This window comes from Astatotilapia calliptera, chromosome 8 (genome assembly GCF_900246225.1).
Source record: "Astatotilapia calliptera chromosome 8, fAstCal1.2, whole genome shotgun sequence".
In the NCBI taxonomy this organism is placed as follows: Eukaryota; Metazoa; Chordata; class Actinopteri; order Cichliformes; family Cichlidae; genus Astatotilapia; species Astatotilapia calliptera.
The window spans coordinates 19,464,432-19,476,218 of NC_039309.1; the positions used below are offsets into that span (position 1 = coordinate 19,464,432).

Genomic DNA, 11,787 nt, shown 5'->3' on the forward strand with positions numbered 1-11,787 from the left:
ATGCAAGATGAAGATTGAAACAGATTTTTTTGTAAGTGTTTTTTCCTTTTTTTAGAAGTCTAAATTAAAGGGTAATAACAACTGAAGCAGACCTATTCAGCTTTGTTTCCCAGTTGGCTGAAGTTAATAATTCCTCTTTCGTTTCTTCCCTCACTTCTCTTGTTGTCTTTTTCTTCTTTAACTTTTATGTCCTTTCTTGCACTGAGTTTCGTTCTGCTTTTGCCTCATTTCTGTAAGCATCTTCTCTCCTTCTATCATTTTTTCCTCTTCCACTGTTTCCAACTCCTTTGTGTATTTACAGTTCTCTTTTCCTGACTCACTGTCTTTTCATTGACCTCTTCCTCCCGACCTACTTCCATCCCTGATTCCTTTTAACCTCGTCATTTTCTAATCTTTTTAAAAAAAGTTCCTACAGCTCTTCTTCTTTCCTTTCTGCTTTCTTCTTACTCATCCTTCCACCTTGCTTTTATCATCCTATTCTCTGCTTTTTGTCCCCTTACATTTTACATACTTCCTTGTTGTATTGTCTTCCCATGACCTCTTCATTTGCATCCCTTTATCATCTTTTTTCCTGTTCCTGTTCAACATCATAATCTTATTTCCCTTCCTTCCTCATTCTCATTTATTCTCATTTAATCTATGTCCATACTTTGTCCTCTCTATTTTTCTGCACCTTTTCCTTTACTCTTCCTCCTCTCCTCCTCCAACTGCCAGTGTTTGTTTGGAGTCAGTCATTAAGCAGAAGACACCCCATGTAGAGGGAGAAATAGAGGAAGTGCATCTGAAAAAAATCACAAGAAAGTAACACTCGATAATACAGCTGTAATTAAATTGAATATCAGTGTATTTTATTTGAAATTACAATGTAATTATAGTTACAACTGTAAGTAAGGTTATAATGATACTAGAATTTCAAACTACTACAAAAAGAACCCAGGAAAATACTCCATACCCAATAACATTTTTGATACCATTGGGACGATTTTGACCTCATCCTGCAACAACAGAAGGAATGACTCAATATTCTATCCTTGATTTGCAGTCTGCTAGCCGCTAAGTTAATGATAACAGGTGGTTAATGTGGCTATCGGGTAGCTGCTAACAGTTGAACGCCTAACGTTAACGTGTGCGACTTCAAGGTGACATTTATAATGACTGTCTAATACTTCAGTGTCATTGAAATGAGAGCCGTGGTGACCTCTTTAAAATTATTTTAAAGTTTTCTTCAGTGTTATGAATGTTAATTTCTTCAAGTGTTAGCGGGGAGAAGAGCTGTGTGCCTGTTTGTATGCAATGGTGCACTCTGAAGTACTGTGCCAGGTGGAGGAGGTGACAAGGACACTGTTTATATTGATATTCTTGCAAATTAATATCAAATTCGAAAATAACTTTAGTGTCAAACAATATCTGAGTATCGGTTTTCTTTGACATCCCTAAATGTAAGTAAATTTAAGTAGTGCGTAATTAATTTTAAAGTAACCTACTGCATAATATCCTGGTAATTTAGCAGAAAAACAGACAATATTTCCCCATCTTAGATACAGGGGCTTTTCAGGCTTTTACAGTATACTTAAAGTATAGCTGGAAATTAGACAAGATGGAGCCACTCCATAATACAGCCCACGCCCCAAAAAGTACAGCATACGTACAATGTGAAAGAGAATTTCAGCTAAAATACAGTTAAATTCCATTTAATTACACCCTTAGGGCCAGGCCATTCTGGGACAATGTCCTTCAGATAGAGATGATTGCCCATAGTGCACGTTTGGCACAGCATATTAACAGAAACACCTCATGTCAAATATCAAACACTGACATGAAGAAGTGATGAAGCCACAGGATCTGGGCACCCTGCAGCCATTAAGCTGACCGTGAGCTCTTCTGTATTCTAGATTCAAATATGAGGCCATCTGTCCAACAGCTAAAGCTTGGTCCAGACTGAGTTTTCCAGTGGGACAAATATTCCAAGTAAAACAGCAAATCTACAACAGAATGGCCGAAGAAGAAAAGAACTGAGGTGCAACAATGACCCAGTCACATTCAAGACCTCAGTTGGATTAAGATGCTGTGCTGGGACTTTAAGATAGCTGCGCATAAAGGTATGCCTGCAAATTTCAATGAACTGAAGTAACACTGTAAGTAAGAGTGGGAGATGATCAAATTAATCAGCCATTCACACTGACATTAACTGAAATATTTTACCTGGTGCAAAATATGCTCAAGTGCGTAAATATGGCTCTATGAATAGTCTTTTATTGCAAGCATCTGTGAATAAGCAATATGTGGAACTGATTGAGAGACACTAAAGTGACTAAAGATAACAACACTATTCCTAAGCGACTTGTCAATCGTAGGATAATAATACATTTTCTTCGTCACTTTAATGCCCTGCTTTATCTTTTATGCTCTAAGTAGCAACATCATTTACAAAATAAACATCATGCTGTGTTGAAGATACTTTATAGCAATTGAGATGATAAAATGATAAACTCATTCAGTTCATAAAATAAATAATTAATTATTCATTCCAATAACAAATCTTACATTTTGCAGCTGAATTTCCTACACGACTAAACTGTCTTTTTCAATAATATAATCTGTTACCTTATTTACTCATTCTTATTGGACAAAATTGCTGCTGTGGTTATTGAAATTGAGTATGCAGGACCAGCAGAGATTTAAGTCATGTGTTCTTAAGCAATGGCAGTAGCTGCTTGCATCACTGTGACTGTACAAATGATGGTTTTTTCCCCAAAGAGAGTGACTTGCATAGCAAATGTTTGATTCTAACTTTCCTCCTTCATTGCTAAGGATCATGAAAAAGTAACAATATCACATGTCTCTATTTCTCTGCTCACGAACATGATGTATGTTTTAATATAGTTCTTCTCAGAACCATATTTCGGTGTGTGCTTCAAAACAAAATTAGGACAATTCCTCTACCATATTTACTGTTTTACATTTGGCTTTGACACTTTAACACCTCTCTCCTTAGCACACATCGACAACAATTTGATCCAAAGATTTCAAATTTTGATCTATGGATTCATTGGACTCAATTTGGCCCTGCGACAGACTGGCAACCTGTCCAAGGTGTACCCCGCCTCTCACCCTAAGACAGCTGGGATAGGCTCCAGCGCCCCCCTCGACCCTGAAAATAATAAGTGGAAGCGAATGGATGGATGGATAGATGGATTCAATTTGGTATACCTTTTCTCCCTCTTTCATAAGAATGGCTTCTTGATAGCCACCTTTCAGCTGAGACTTTCTGATGAGGGTTTGGCAAACAATAGATCGATCAGCTGAATGGCTAGATGCATCTGTCAGGTCCTGTCAGGTCTTGTATTTCTATTTCTTATGGACCTGACTTCCAGATACTTCTTATTTGCTGTGGACAGTTTTATGACTGCAACTTCTTTTATTTCCTCTTGTCCAGTTACATTTTGCCAAGATAGGCCACTTTTTTCAGTTAATAGCTCTATGCCAATCACCTTATTGCTGCAAAAATACGACATTATGATTATCAAACTGTGATATCTAAAGAAATGCAAAATGTAAATGTTTTCTAAGTTGTCTGTTACAGGTAGATTTAGGTGACTTTAATATGTTTGAATAAGCCTTAGGTCATTGTTAAATGGCTTAACATATTCCCCTGCAAATGGTTGTATACAAGCACTCTACTGAAAATGAGTGAAAAAGCAACAATACCATAAGAAAAGATCTTGGTCCTCGGAAGCAGAATGAAAAGAAATGAGGGATTGCTCATAAAATTTGTGCAGTACTTTTTGCTTATGTAAATGCACAAAAACAATTTTGGGGGGTTTAGCTTGAGAAAAAATAGATGACTTCAATGAGTATGGTAACAGGCCGTTACGCCATCCCCCCTGTGTTTTTTGACCCATTTATCCACCACGAGGTCCTCACTGCACAGCTGAGGAGAGTTTGTTGGCTTTATTTCGGCTGCATTTATTACACACACCTGTCAAAAAACGACGGTGCACCTTTGATTACATAGCTGGCTGAATAATGGCATAGACACATCTGGTCAAAGTTTTGAAAGGCCTGTTCGGTTTGCAGGACAAATAATTGTAGCTATTTCCATGTATAGTTAAACATTAATCCAGCTATTCACATAAAAACCACTTCTTGTAAATTCACATGCAATATACATACACATACAAGAGGGTCAAGTACCACTGAAATATCACTAAAAGAAAAAAAAACACATTTTGCGGGTCTTCCCTTCTTATGCTGTTTCTCTATCTCATGCTTCAGTCTTACAGCCTGCAGGAACTCTTTATTTCCTTCACCTTCTTCTCTCACTGATATATCTATTAACACATGTTGCTATGAGGTTTAATTGACTGCATTCATTGCTCAAGACCCAGGTCCCTCAGGCAGAAGGTGCATACAGAGTAAAGCTGTCAAAATGCTATGTCAACATCAGTTACTCAGTGGAACATGTTTGTATTATATATTTGTTTCCACATGAAAGGATCTGCAAATCATTGGATAACTGTATCAGTGAGATGTGGTTCTTCCTGCTTGCAGTGTTACTGTTCGTGCGCATTAATCAGTCGTAGCTTTTATCCTACGCTAAGGAGATACACCACCATTCAAATTCACTGAAGTATGTATGTAGGTGAGTAAATCAGTATTCAAGTGCATTTATACAGTCTATACAAGAGTAAGTGCAGGTAAAACCATGCATATATTAACTGTTCCTTTCATAGCTGAAGGGGCCGTGGCAAGTTGTTGGACCTTTGATGCATTTAGACAAGTGAACATTTGAAAGAGTACCTACAGAAAAAAAGGTAAGATAGTCAGTCTTTTCTTGAAATATCCACAAATATAAAAACTAGCTACAACTTTGGTATCAAAGGGCAGTCTTTCTCACTACAGCAATACATACATATAAATATATATATATGTATATATATGAAGGTAACAGTGGTCCCCGTGGTAATCGGAGCACTAGGTGCGGTGACACCCAAGCTAAGCGAGTGGCTCCAGCAGATCCCGGGAACAACATCGGAGATCTCTGTCCAGAAGAGCGCAGTCCTGGGAACAGCTAAGATACTGCACAGGACCCCCTCAAGCTCCCAGGCCTCTGGTGGAGGACCCGAGCTTGAAGGATAAACCGCTCGCAGGGGCGTGCTGGGTGTATGTGTATACATATATATATATATATTTAAAAAAAAACACCCAGCACGCCCCTGCAGGCGGTTTATCCTTCAAGCTCGGGTCCTCTACCAGAGGCCTGGGAGCTTGAGGGTCCTGCGCAGTATCTTAGCTGTTCCCAGGACTGCGCTCTTCTGGACAGAGATCTCCGATGTTATTCCCGGGATCTGCTGGAGCCACTCGCCTAGCTTGGGAGTCACCGCACCTAGTGCTCCGATTACCACGGGGACCACCGTTACCTTCACCCTCCACATCCTCTCGAGCTCTTCTCTGAGCCCTTGGTATTTCTCCAGCTTCTCGTGTTCCTTCTTCCTGATATTGCTGTCATTCGGAACCGCTACATCGATCACTACGGCCGTCTTCTTCTGTTTGTCTACCACCACTATGTCCGGTTGGTTAGCCACCACCATTTTGTCCGTCTGTATCTGGAAGTCCCACAGGATCTTAGCTCGGTCATTCTCCACCACCCTTGGGGGCATCTCCCATTTTGACCTCGGGACTTCTAGGTTATACTCGGCACAGATGTTCCTGTACACTATGCCGGCCACTTGGTTATGGCGTTCCATGTATGCCTTGCCTGCTAGCATCTTGCACCCTGCTGTTATGTGCTGGATTGTCTCTGGGGCATCTTTACACAGCCTGCACCTGGGGTCTTGCCTGGTGTGATAGACCCCAGCCTCTATGGATCTTGTACTCAGAGCTTGTTCTTGTGCTGCCATGATTAGTGCCTCTGTGCTGTCTTTCAGTCCAGCTTTGTCCAGCCACTGGTAGGATTTCTGGATATCAGCCACCTCCTCTATCTGCCGGTGGTACATACCGTGCAGGGGCCTGTCCTTCCATGATGGTTCCTCGTCTCCCTCCTCTTTCTTGGGTTTCTGCTGCCTGAGGTATTCACTGAGCACTCGGTCAGTTGGGGCCATCTTCCCAATGTATTCTTGGATGTTCCTTGTCTCATCCAAGAATATATCCAATATATCCAAGAAAGGGTCTCCAGTATGAAGAGTTGGACAGCACCAGGGCCTGACATGGTTCACGCCTACTGGCTGAAGAAGCTGACTGCACTCCACGAGCGTCTAGCAGCACAAATGAACCAGCTGCTAGTTAACGAGAGACACCCGGAATGGCTAACTGAAGGCCGGACGGTCCTGATCCCCAAGGACCCCAAGAAGGGACCGGTCCCCTCCAACTACCGACCAATAACCTGCCTCAGTACTACATGGAAGCTCCTGTCAGGCATCATATCGGCTAAGATGAACAGGCACATGGGTCAATACATGAGCGGGACACAGAAAGGAATTGGCAAGAATACCAGAGGCGCAAAACACCAGCTACTGGTAGACAGAACAATCAGCCGAGACTGCAAGACCAGACTGACCAACCTGTGCGCTGCCTGGATTGATTACAAGAAGGCCTATGACTCAATGCCCCACAGCTGGATACTGGAATGCCTAGAATTGTACAAGATCAATGGGACCCTAAGAGCCTTCATCAGGAACTCAATGGGGATGTGGCGTACAACACTAGAGGCCAACTCCAAGCCCATAGCACAAGTCACCATCAAGTGCGGGATCTACCAAGGAGATGCTCTGTCCCCACTGCTGTTCTGCATAGGCCTGAACCCCCTCAGTGAGATCATTAACAAGACTGGCTACGGATACCGACTACGGAACGGAGCAGTTGTCAGCCACCTCCTGTACATGGATGACATCAAGCTGTATGCCAAGAGTGAACGAGACATCGATTCACTGATCCACACTACCAGGCTATACAGCAATGACATTGGAATGTCGTTCGGACTGGAGAAGTGTAGTCGGATGGTAACAAAGAGAGGGAAGGTAGTCAGAACTGAGGGGATTGAACTACCAGAAGGCAACATTGCAGACATAGAGGACAGTTACAAGTACTTGGGGATCCCACAGGCGAATGGGAACCATGAAGAGGCCGCTAGAAAGGCTGCAACCACCAAGTACCTGCAGAGGGTCAGGCAAGTCCTGAGGAGTCAGCTGAATGGTAAGAACAAGATCCGGGCCATCAACACGTACGCCCTGCCCGTGATCAGGTACCCTGCTGGGGTAATAGGCTGGCCAAAGGAGGAGATAGAAGCCACTGACATAAAGACAAGAAAGCTCCTTACCATGCATGGAGGGTTTCACCCCAAGTCCAGCACCCTGAGGCTGTACGCTAAGCGGAAGGAAGGGGGCCGGGGACTGGTGAGTGTCAGCACCACAGTCCAGGATGAGACAAGGAACATCCAAGAATACATTGGGAAGATGGCCCCAACTGACCGAGTGCTCAGTGAATACCTCAGGCAGCAGAAACCCAAGAAAGAGGAGGGAGACGAGGAACCATCATGGAAGGACAGGCCCCTGCACGGTATGTACCACCGGCAGATAGAGGAGGTGGCTGATATCCAGAAATCCTACCAGTGGCTGGACAAAGCTGGACTGAAAGACAGCACAGAGGCACTAATCATGGTAGCACAAGAACAAGCTCTGAGCACAAGATCCATAGAGGCTGGGGTCTATCACACCAGGCAAGACCCCAGGTGCAGGCTGTGTAAAGATGCCCCAGAGACAATCCAGCACATAACAGCAGGGTGCAAGATGCTAGCAGGCAAGGCATACATGGAACGCCATAACCAAGTGGCCGGCATAGTGTACAGGAACATCTGTGCCGAGTATAACCTGGAAGTCCCGAGGTCAAAATGGGAGATGCCCCCAAGGGTGGTGGAGAATGACCGAGCTAAGATCCTGTGGGACTTCCAGATACAGACGGACAAAATGGTGGTGGCTAACCAACCGGACATAGTGGTGGTAGACAAACAGAAGAAGACGGCCGTAGTGATCGATGTAGCGGTTCCGAATGACAGCAATATCAGGAAGAAGGAACACGAGAAGCTGGAGAAATACCAAGGGCTCAGAGAAGAGCTCGAGAGGATGTGGAGGGTGAAGGTAACGGTGGTCCCCGTGGTAATCGGAGCACTAGGTGCGGTGACTCCCAAGCTAGGCGAGTGGCTCCAGCAGATCCCGGGAACAACATCGGAGATCTCTGTCCAGAAGAGCGCAGTCCTGGGAACAGCTAAGATACTGCACAGGACCCCCTCAAGCTCCCAGGCCTCTGGTGGAGGACCCGAGCTTGAAGGATAAACCGCTCGCAGGGGCGTGCTGGGTGTATGTGTATACATACATATATATATATATATATATATATATATATATATATATATATATATCCATCCAAGAAAGGGTCTCCAGTATGAAGAGTTGGACAGCACCAGGGCCTGACATGGTTCACGCCTACTGGCTGATATATATTGCCCACCTGTTTCTGGCATCAGCTTGCTCATTTTTTTCACTCCCATACATATAAAATTGCTTCCATTTTAAAGTTTCCTTGCATTCACTGGTTTCTCTTCCTTGTACTGCCCAATATAAAACTCCAGCATTCAATCTAGACCTTCCACAGGTCATTCAATAACAGTCTGAGCAGTTTGCACTATGAAAATAAATAAAATAAGCAATTAAACTGACACTTTTATCGCCCAAGTTAACAAATGAATGTTGTTAATTCATATTATTAATGATTATTTATATTTTGTAATTGTATTTAATTATATTTTTTGAAAGTTACAAATCATTTTACGGCACCCGTGAGATTAATCAACCACATTATGTATTATATAGTTAATTGGTAAATGTTTACAAATGGTGAAGCATCCATTTATGACACATATTAGCCTATTAGATATCTTTAAAATAAAAATTCAGCACCGTGACTACACAGTGGATCTACAAAGGTACAAAACTTTCACAACGTTACACTTTTCAGTTCATATTTTACGATTCCAGCACTAAAAATACTGTTGCTTTCCACAGCAAGATATTATTTTATTTTTCAAATTTGACACTTGCAAAGTCATCCAGTGGAGAGATTGGACCGTTTGAGCCAGTTCTGGCCCTTAGGTCATGGCATTAACCCAATTTATTGGCTACATTATATTCATGAATAGAATACTAGGTAATGATAACAACACCTTTCCCTTTATTTGTTCCTTTTCATATTTCTACTACCTATTCATTCATTCATTGAAGAATATATATGTTTGACACACACCCTCCCATTAAAGCAGTAAAAATCATGCAGTTAATTTGTTTAATCTTTGTTTAACTCAGGCTCAGTTTTAGGCCCTCTTCTCTTTATAATATACATCCTCCCTCTAGGTACCATCTTCCGCAAATTTGATCTTCAGTTTCACTGTTTTGCTGATGACACCCAGTTATATCTCTCTTTCAAACCTGATTCCTCCCTCCCACCTTCTTCCCTTACAGAATGTCTATCCGAGTTAAAATCCTGGTTTACCTCTAATTTTCTAAAGCTCAATGAGGATAAAACTGAGATCCTCCTTATTGGCACCAAATCCAACCTTTTGAAGGCAAACAGTTTTCCCTTCTCCTCAGGTTAAGAGCCTTGGTGTCATCCTAGACAGTACACTTTCTTATAAATCACACATCAATAACCTCACCCGTTCTGCCTACTTCCATCTACGTAACATTAACAGATTGCTTCCTTCTCTTTCCACCCAGTCTACGTCCATTCTTGTACATAGTCTTGTTACCTCCCGTATTGACTACTGCAATTCTCTTCTGCATGGTCTCCCCCAAAAATCCCTCCATAAGCTTCAACTGGTTCAGAACTCTGCTGCTCGCATTATCACCAGAACCCCCTCCTACCAGCACATCACCCCTGTTCTTCAGGAACTTCACTGGCTCCCTGTGAAATTCCGGATAATTTTCAAACTTCTTCTGCTCACCTTCAAGGCCCTTCATAACCTCGCTCCTTCTTACCTTTCTGACCTGTTAACCACCACTTGTTCTGCCCGTTCACTTCGTTCTTCTTCTTCTGTCCAGCTTACTGTACCTTCCTTCTGCCTCACCACCATGGGAAGCAGAGCTTTCAGCTGCTCTGCTCCCAGGCTGTGGAATTCTCTGCCCCCTGAAATAAGAAATATTGGTTCTTTCCCCCAGTTTAAATCCCAACTCAAAACTCATCTGTTCAAATCTGCATATTCACTGTGAATCCACTGTTTGTTCATTTTATCTTGTGCTTTATTTTATTGTTCTTATTCTGCCATTGTTTTACTAAGTGTTTTATCCTATTGTAAAGTGTCCTTGGGTGACTTGTAAGGCGCTCATAAATAAAATTTATTATTATTATTATTATTAACTATTGCTGAGGTGAATGGCTGCATGGGCCGACATGCTTTACCTGATTAATTATTTCCTTTTTATGATATTGTTGTTAGTTTTTTCACTGGCCCACTAACATGTTGTATATGTAAATGATTGCTTTGTTGTCATGACTCTCCTGGAAATGTCCTGCGCTAGTTTCCATATGTATTTGCTCTTTGTTTTATGGGAAGAGGTGCGTCTTAGAGCTGATTAATCACTGTATAAATAAATAAATTAATAAATTGTCACCGCACAGCAGCGGGTAGCAACTTGAGTCTAATAAAACTTTCTCTGTTTGTTTGCTTGCCAACAGGAAAGAGGAAAAGTGTGTAGAGAATGAATACACCTCCTGCACTCAAACAACAACATCCGTTACTATACACGATGAGTCTGATATCCTTAAATGGAAGATGCACTTCCTTCTGGATTACAAGAAACTGCTGAACCCTCGTGCTATCAGTACATCTTGTTTGCGAATGTTACTGTAAGTTGCATTTCATAGGGATCGATATGTTCTTTGCATAAGTGAGCTCTTTTGCGTAAGTCGAAATTAGCGTAATAACTCATGGTTGTTACAAATCAGAGATGAGGTGTTCGGTACTAAACTGAACTGCTGATGACTTTCAGCATTACGTACTCTATTAATTCAGTAAAGCTGCTAAAAGCATTAGGAGGAGAGCCCGAAACATAAACAGCAGGATGGACTGCCACTGTTTCCTTTAGCAGATTTGTAATTCTTATCAATTTCCTGTCTTGTGCTATCTGATCCCTTACTATTGACATCTATTATTCTGGTGATCTAACACTGTGCAATGGACTGCCGGCTAAAACTCAGCAGGCTAAAGCTTGTAATAGCCATGGGGGAAAAAAATCATTACATTAGAACCATTAAGGAGATTATTCATTAATGAACAGGATTCAACAGGAGATTCTACTGAAATTACACCAACATTAAACCAAATAAAGTATATAACTGTCACTGACAATTTGCATGTAAAAAATTACATTCGGTGCTAAATGTGTGTCTGGAAACGCTCTAAAGGAGTGTGTTGTAACCACTTTCTGTTGCCTCCATTTGTGATTTGGAATAACGTCAGATTTACTTATTTTTCTTTGGTGTTTCAGTGCTTTCACTTTGGGTGAGGGAATTGTGGGAAAATAAATGCAGAGCCTTCCGCTTGTTGTCGTTCCGTCGACCTTTGACCGTAAACACGAGAGAAAGCTGGAAGAAAATGATGTCACCCAGCGGCTGTTTTGATAAATAGTGTTTACCTGCACTGAATCATTCGCTTTCCTGTGGGAAGCTGTCCATGTGTACTGTATGCTGTCCATGTATAAATAGGCCATGTACTGTATCTAATGTGGGTTTGTGCTTGGA

The 11,787-nt window shown here is 41.9% G+C and overlaps 1 long non-coding RNA gene across 2 annotated transcripts; it reads left to right on the plus strand.

Moving 5' to 3' along the window:
* Nucleotides 1-155: 155 nt before the first annotated feature.
* Nucleotides 156-11,402, plus strand: LOC113027656 (uncharacterized). 2 transcript variants are annotated; one of them, XR_003273112.1, is made up of 4 exons: nucleotides 156-2,099; nucleotides 4,552-4,642; nucleotides 4,734-4,814; nucleotides 10,723-11,402. It is a non-coding gene; the product is annotated as an uncharacterized LOC113027656 (long non-coding RNA). The 2 variants fall into 2 exon arrangements; XR_003273111.1 differs by having other exon boundaries at nucleotides 4,552-4,814.
* The last annotated feature ends 385 nt before the right edge of the window (nucleotides 11,403-11,787 follow it).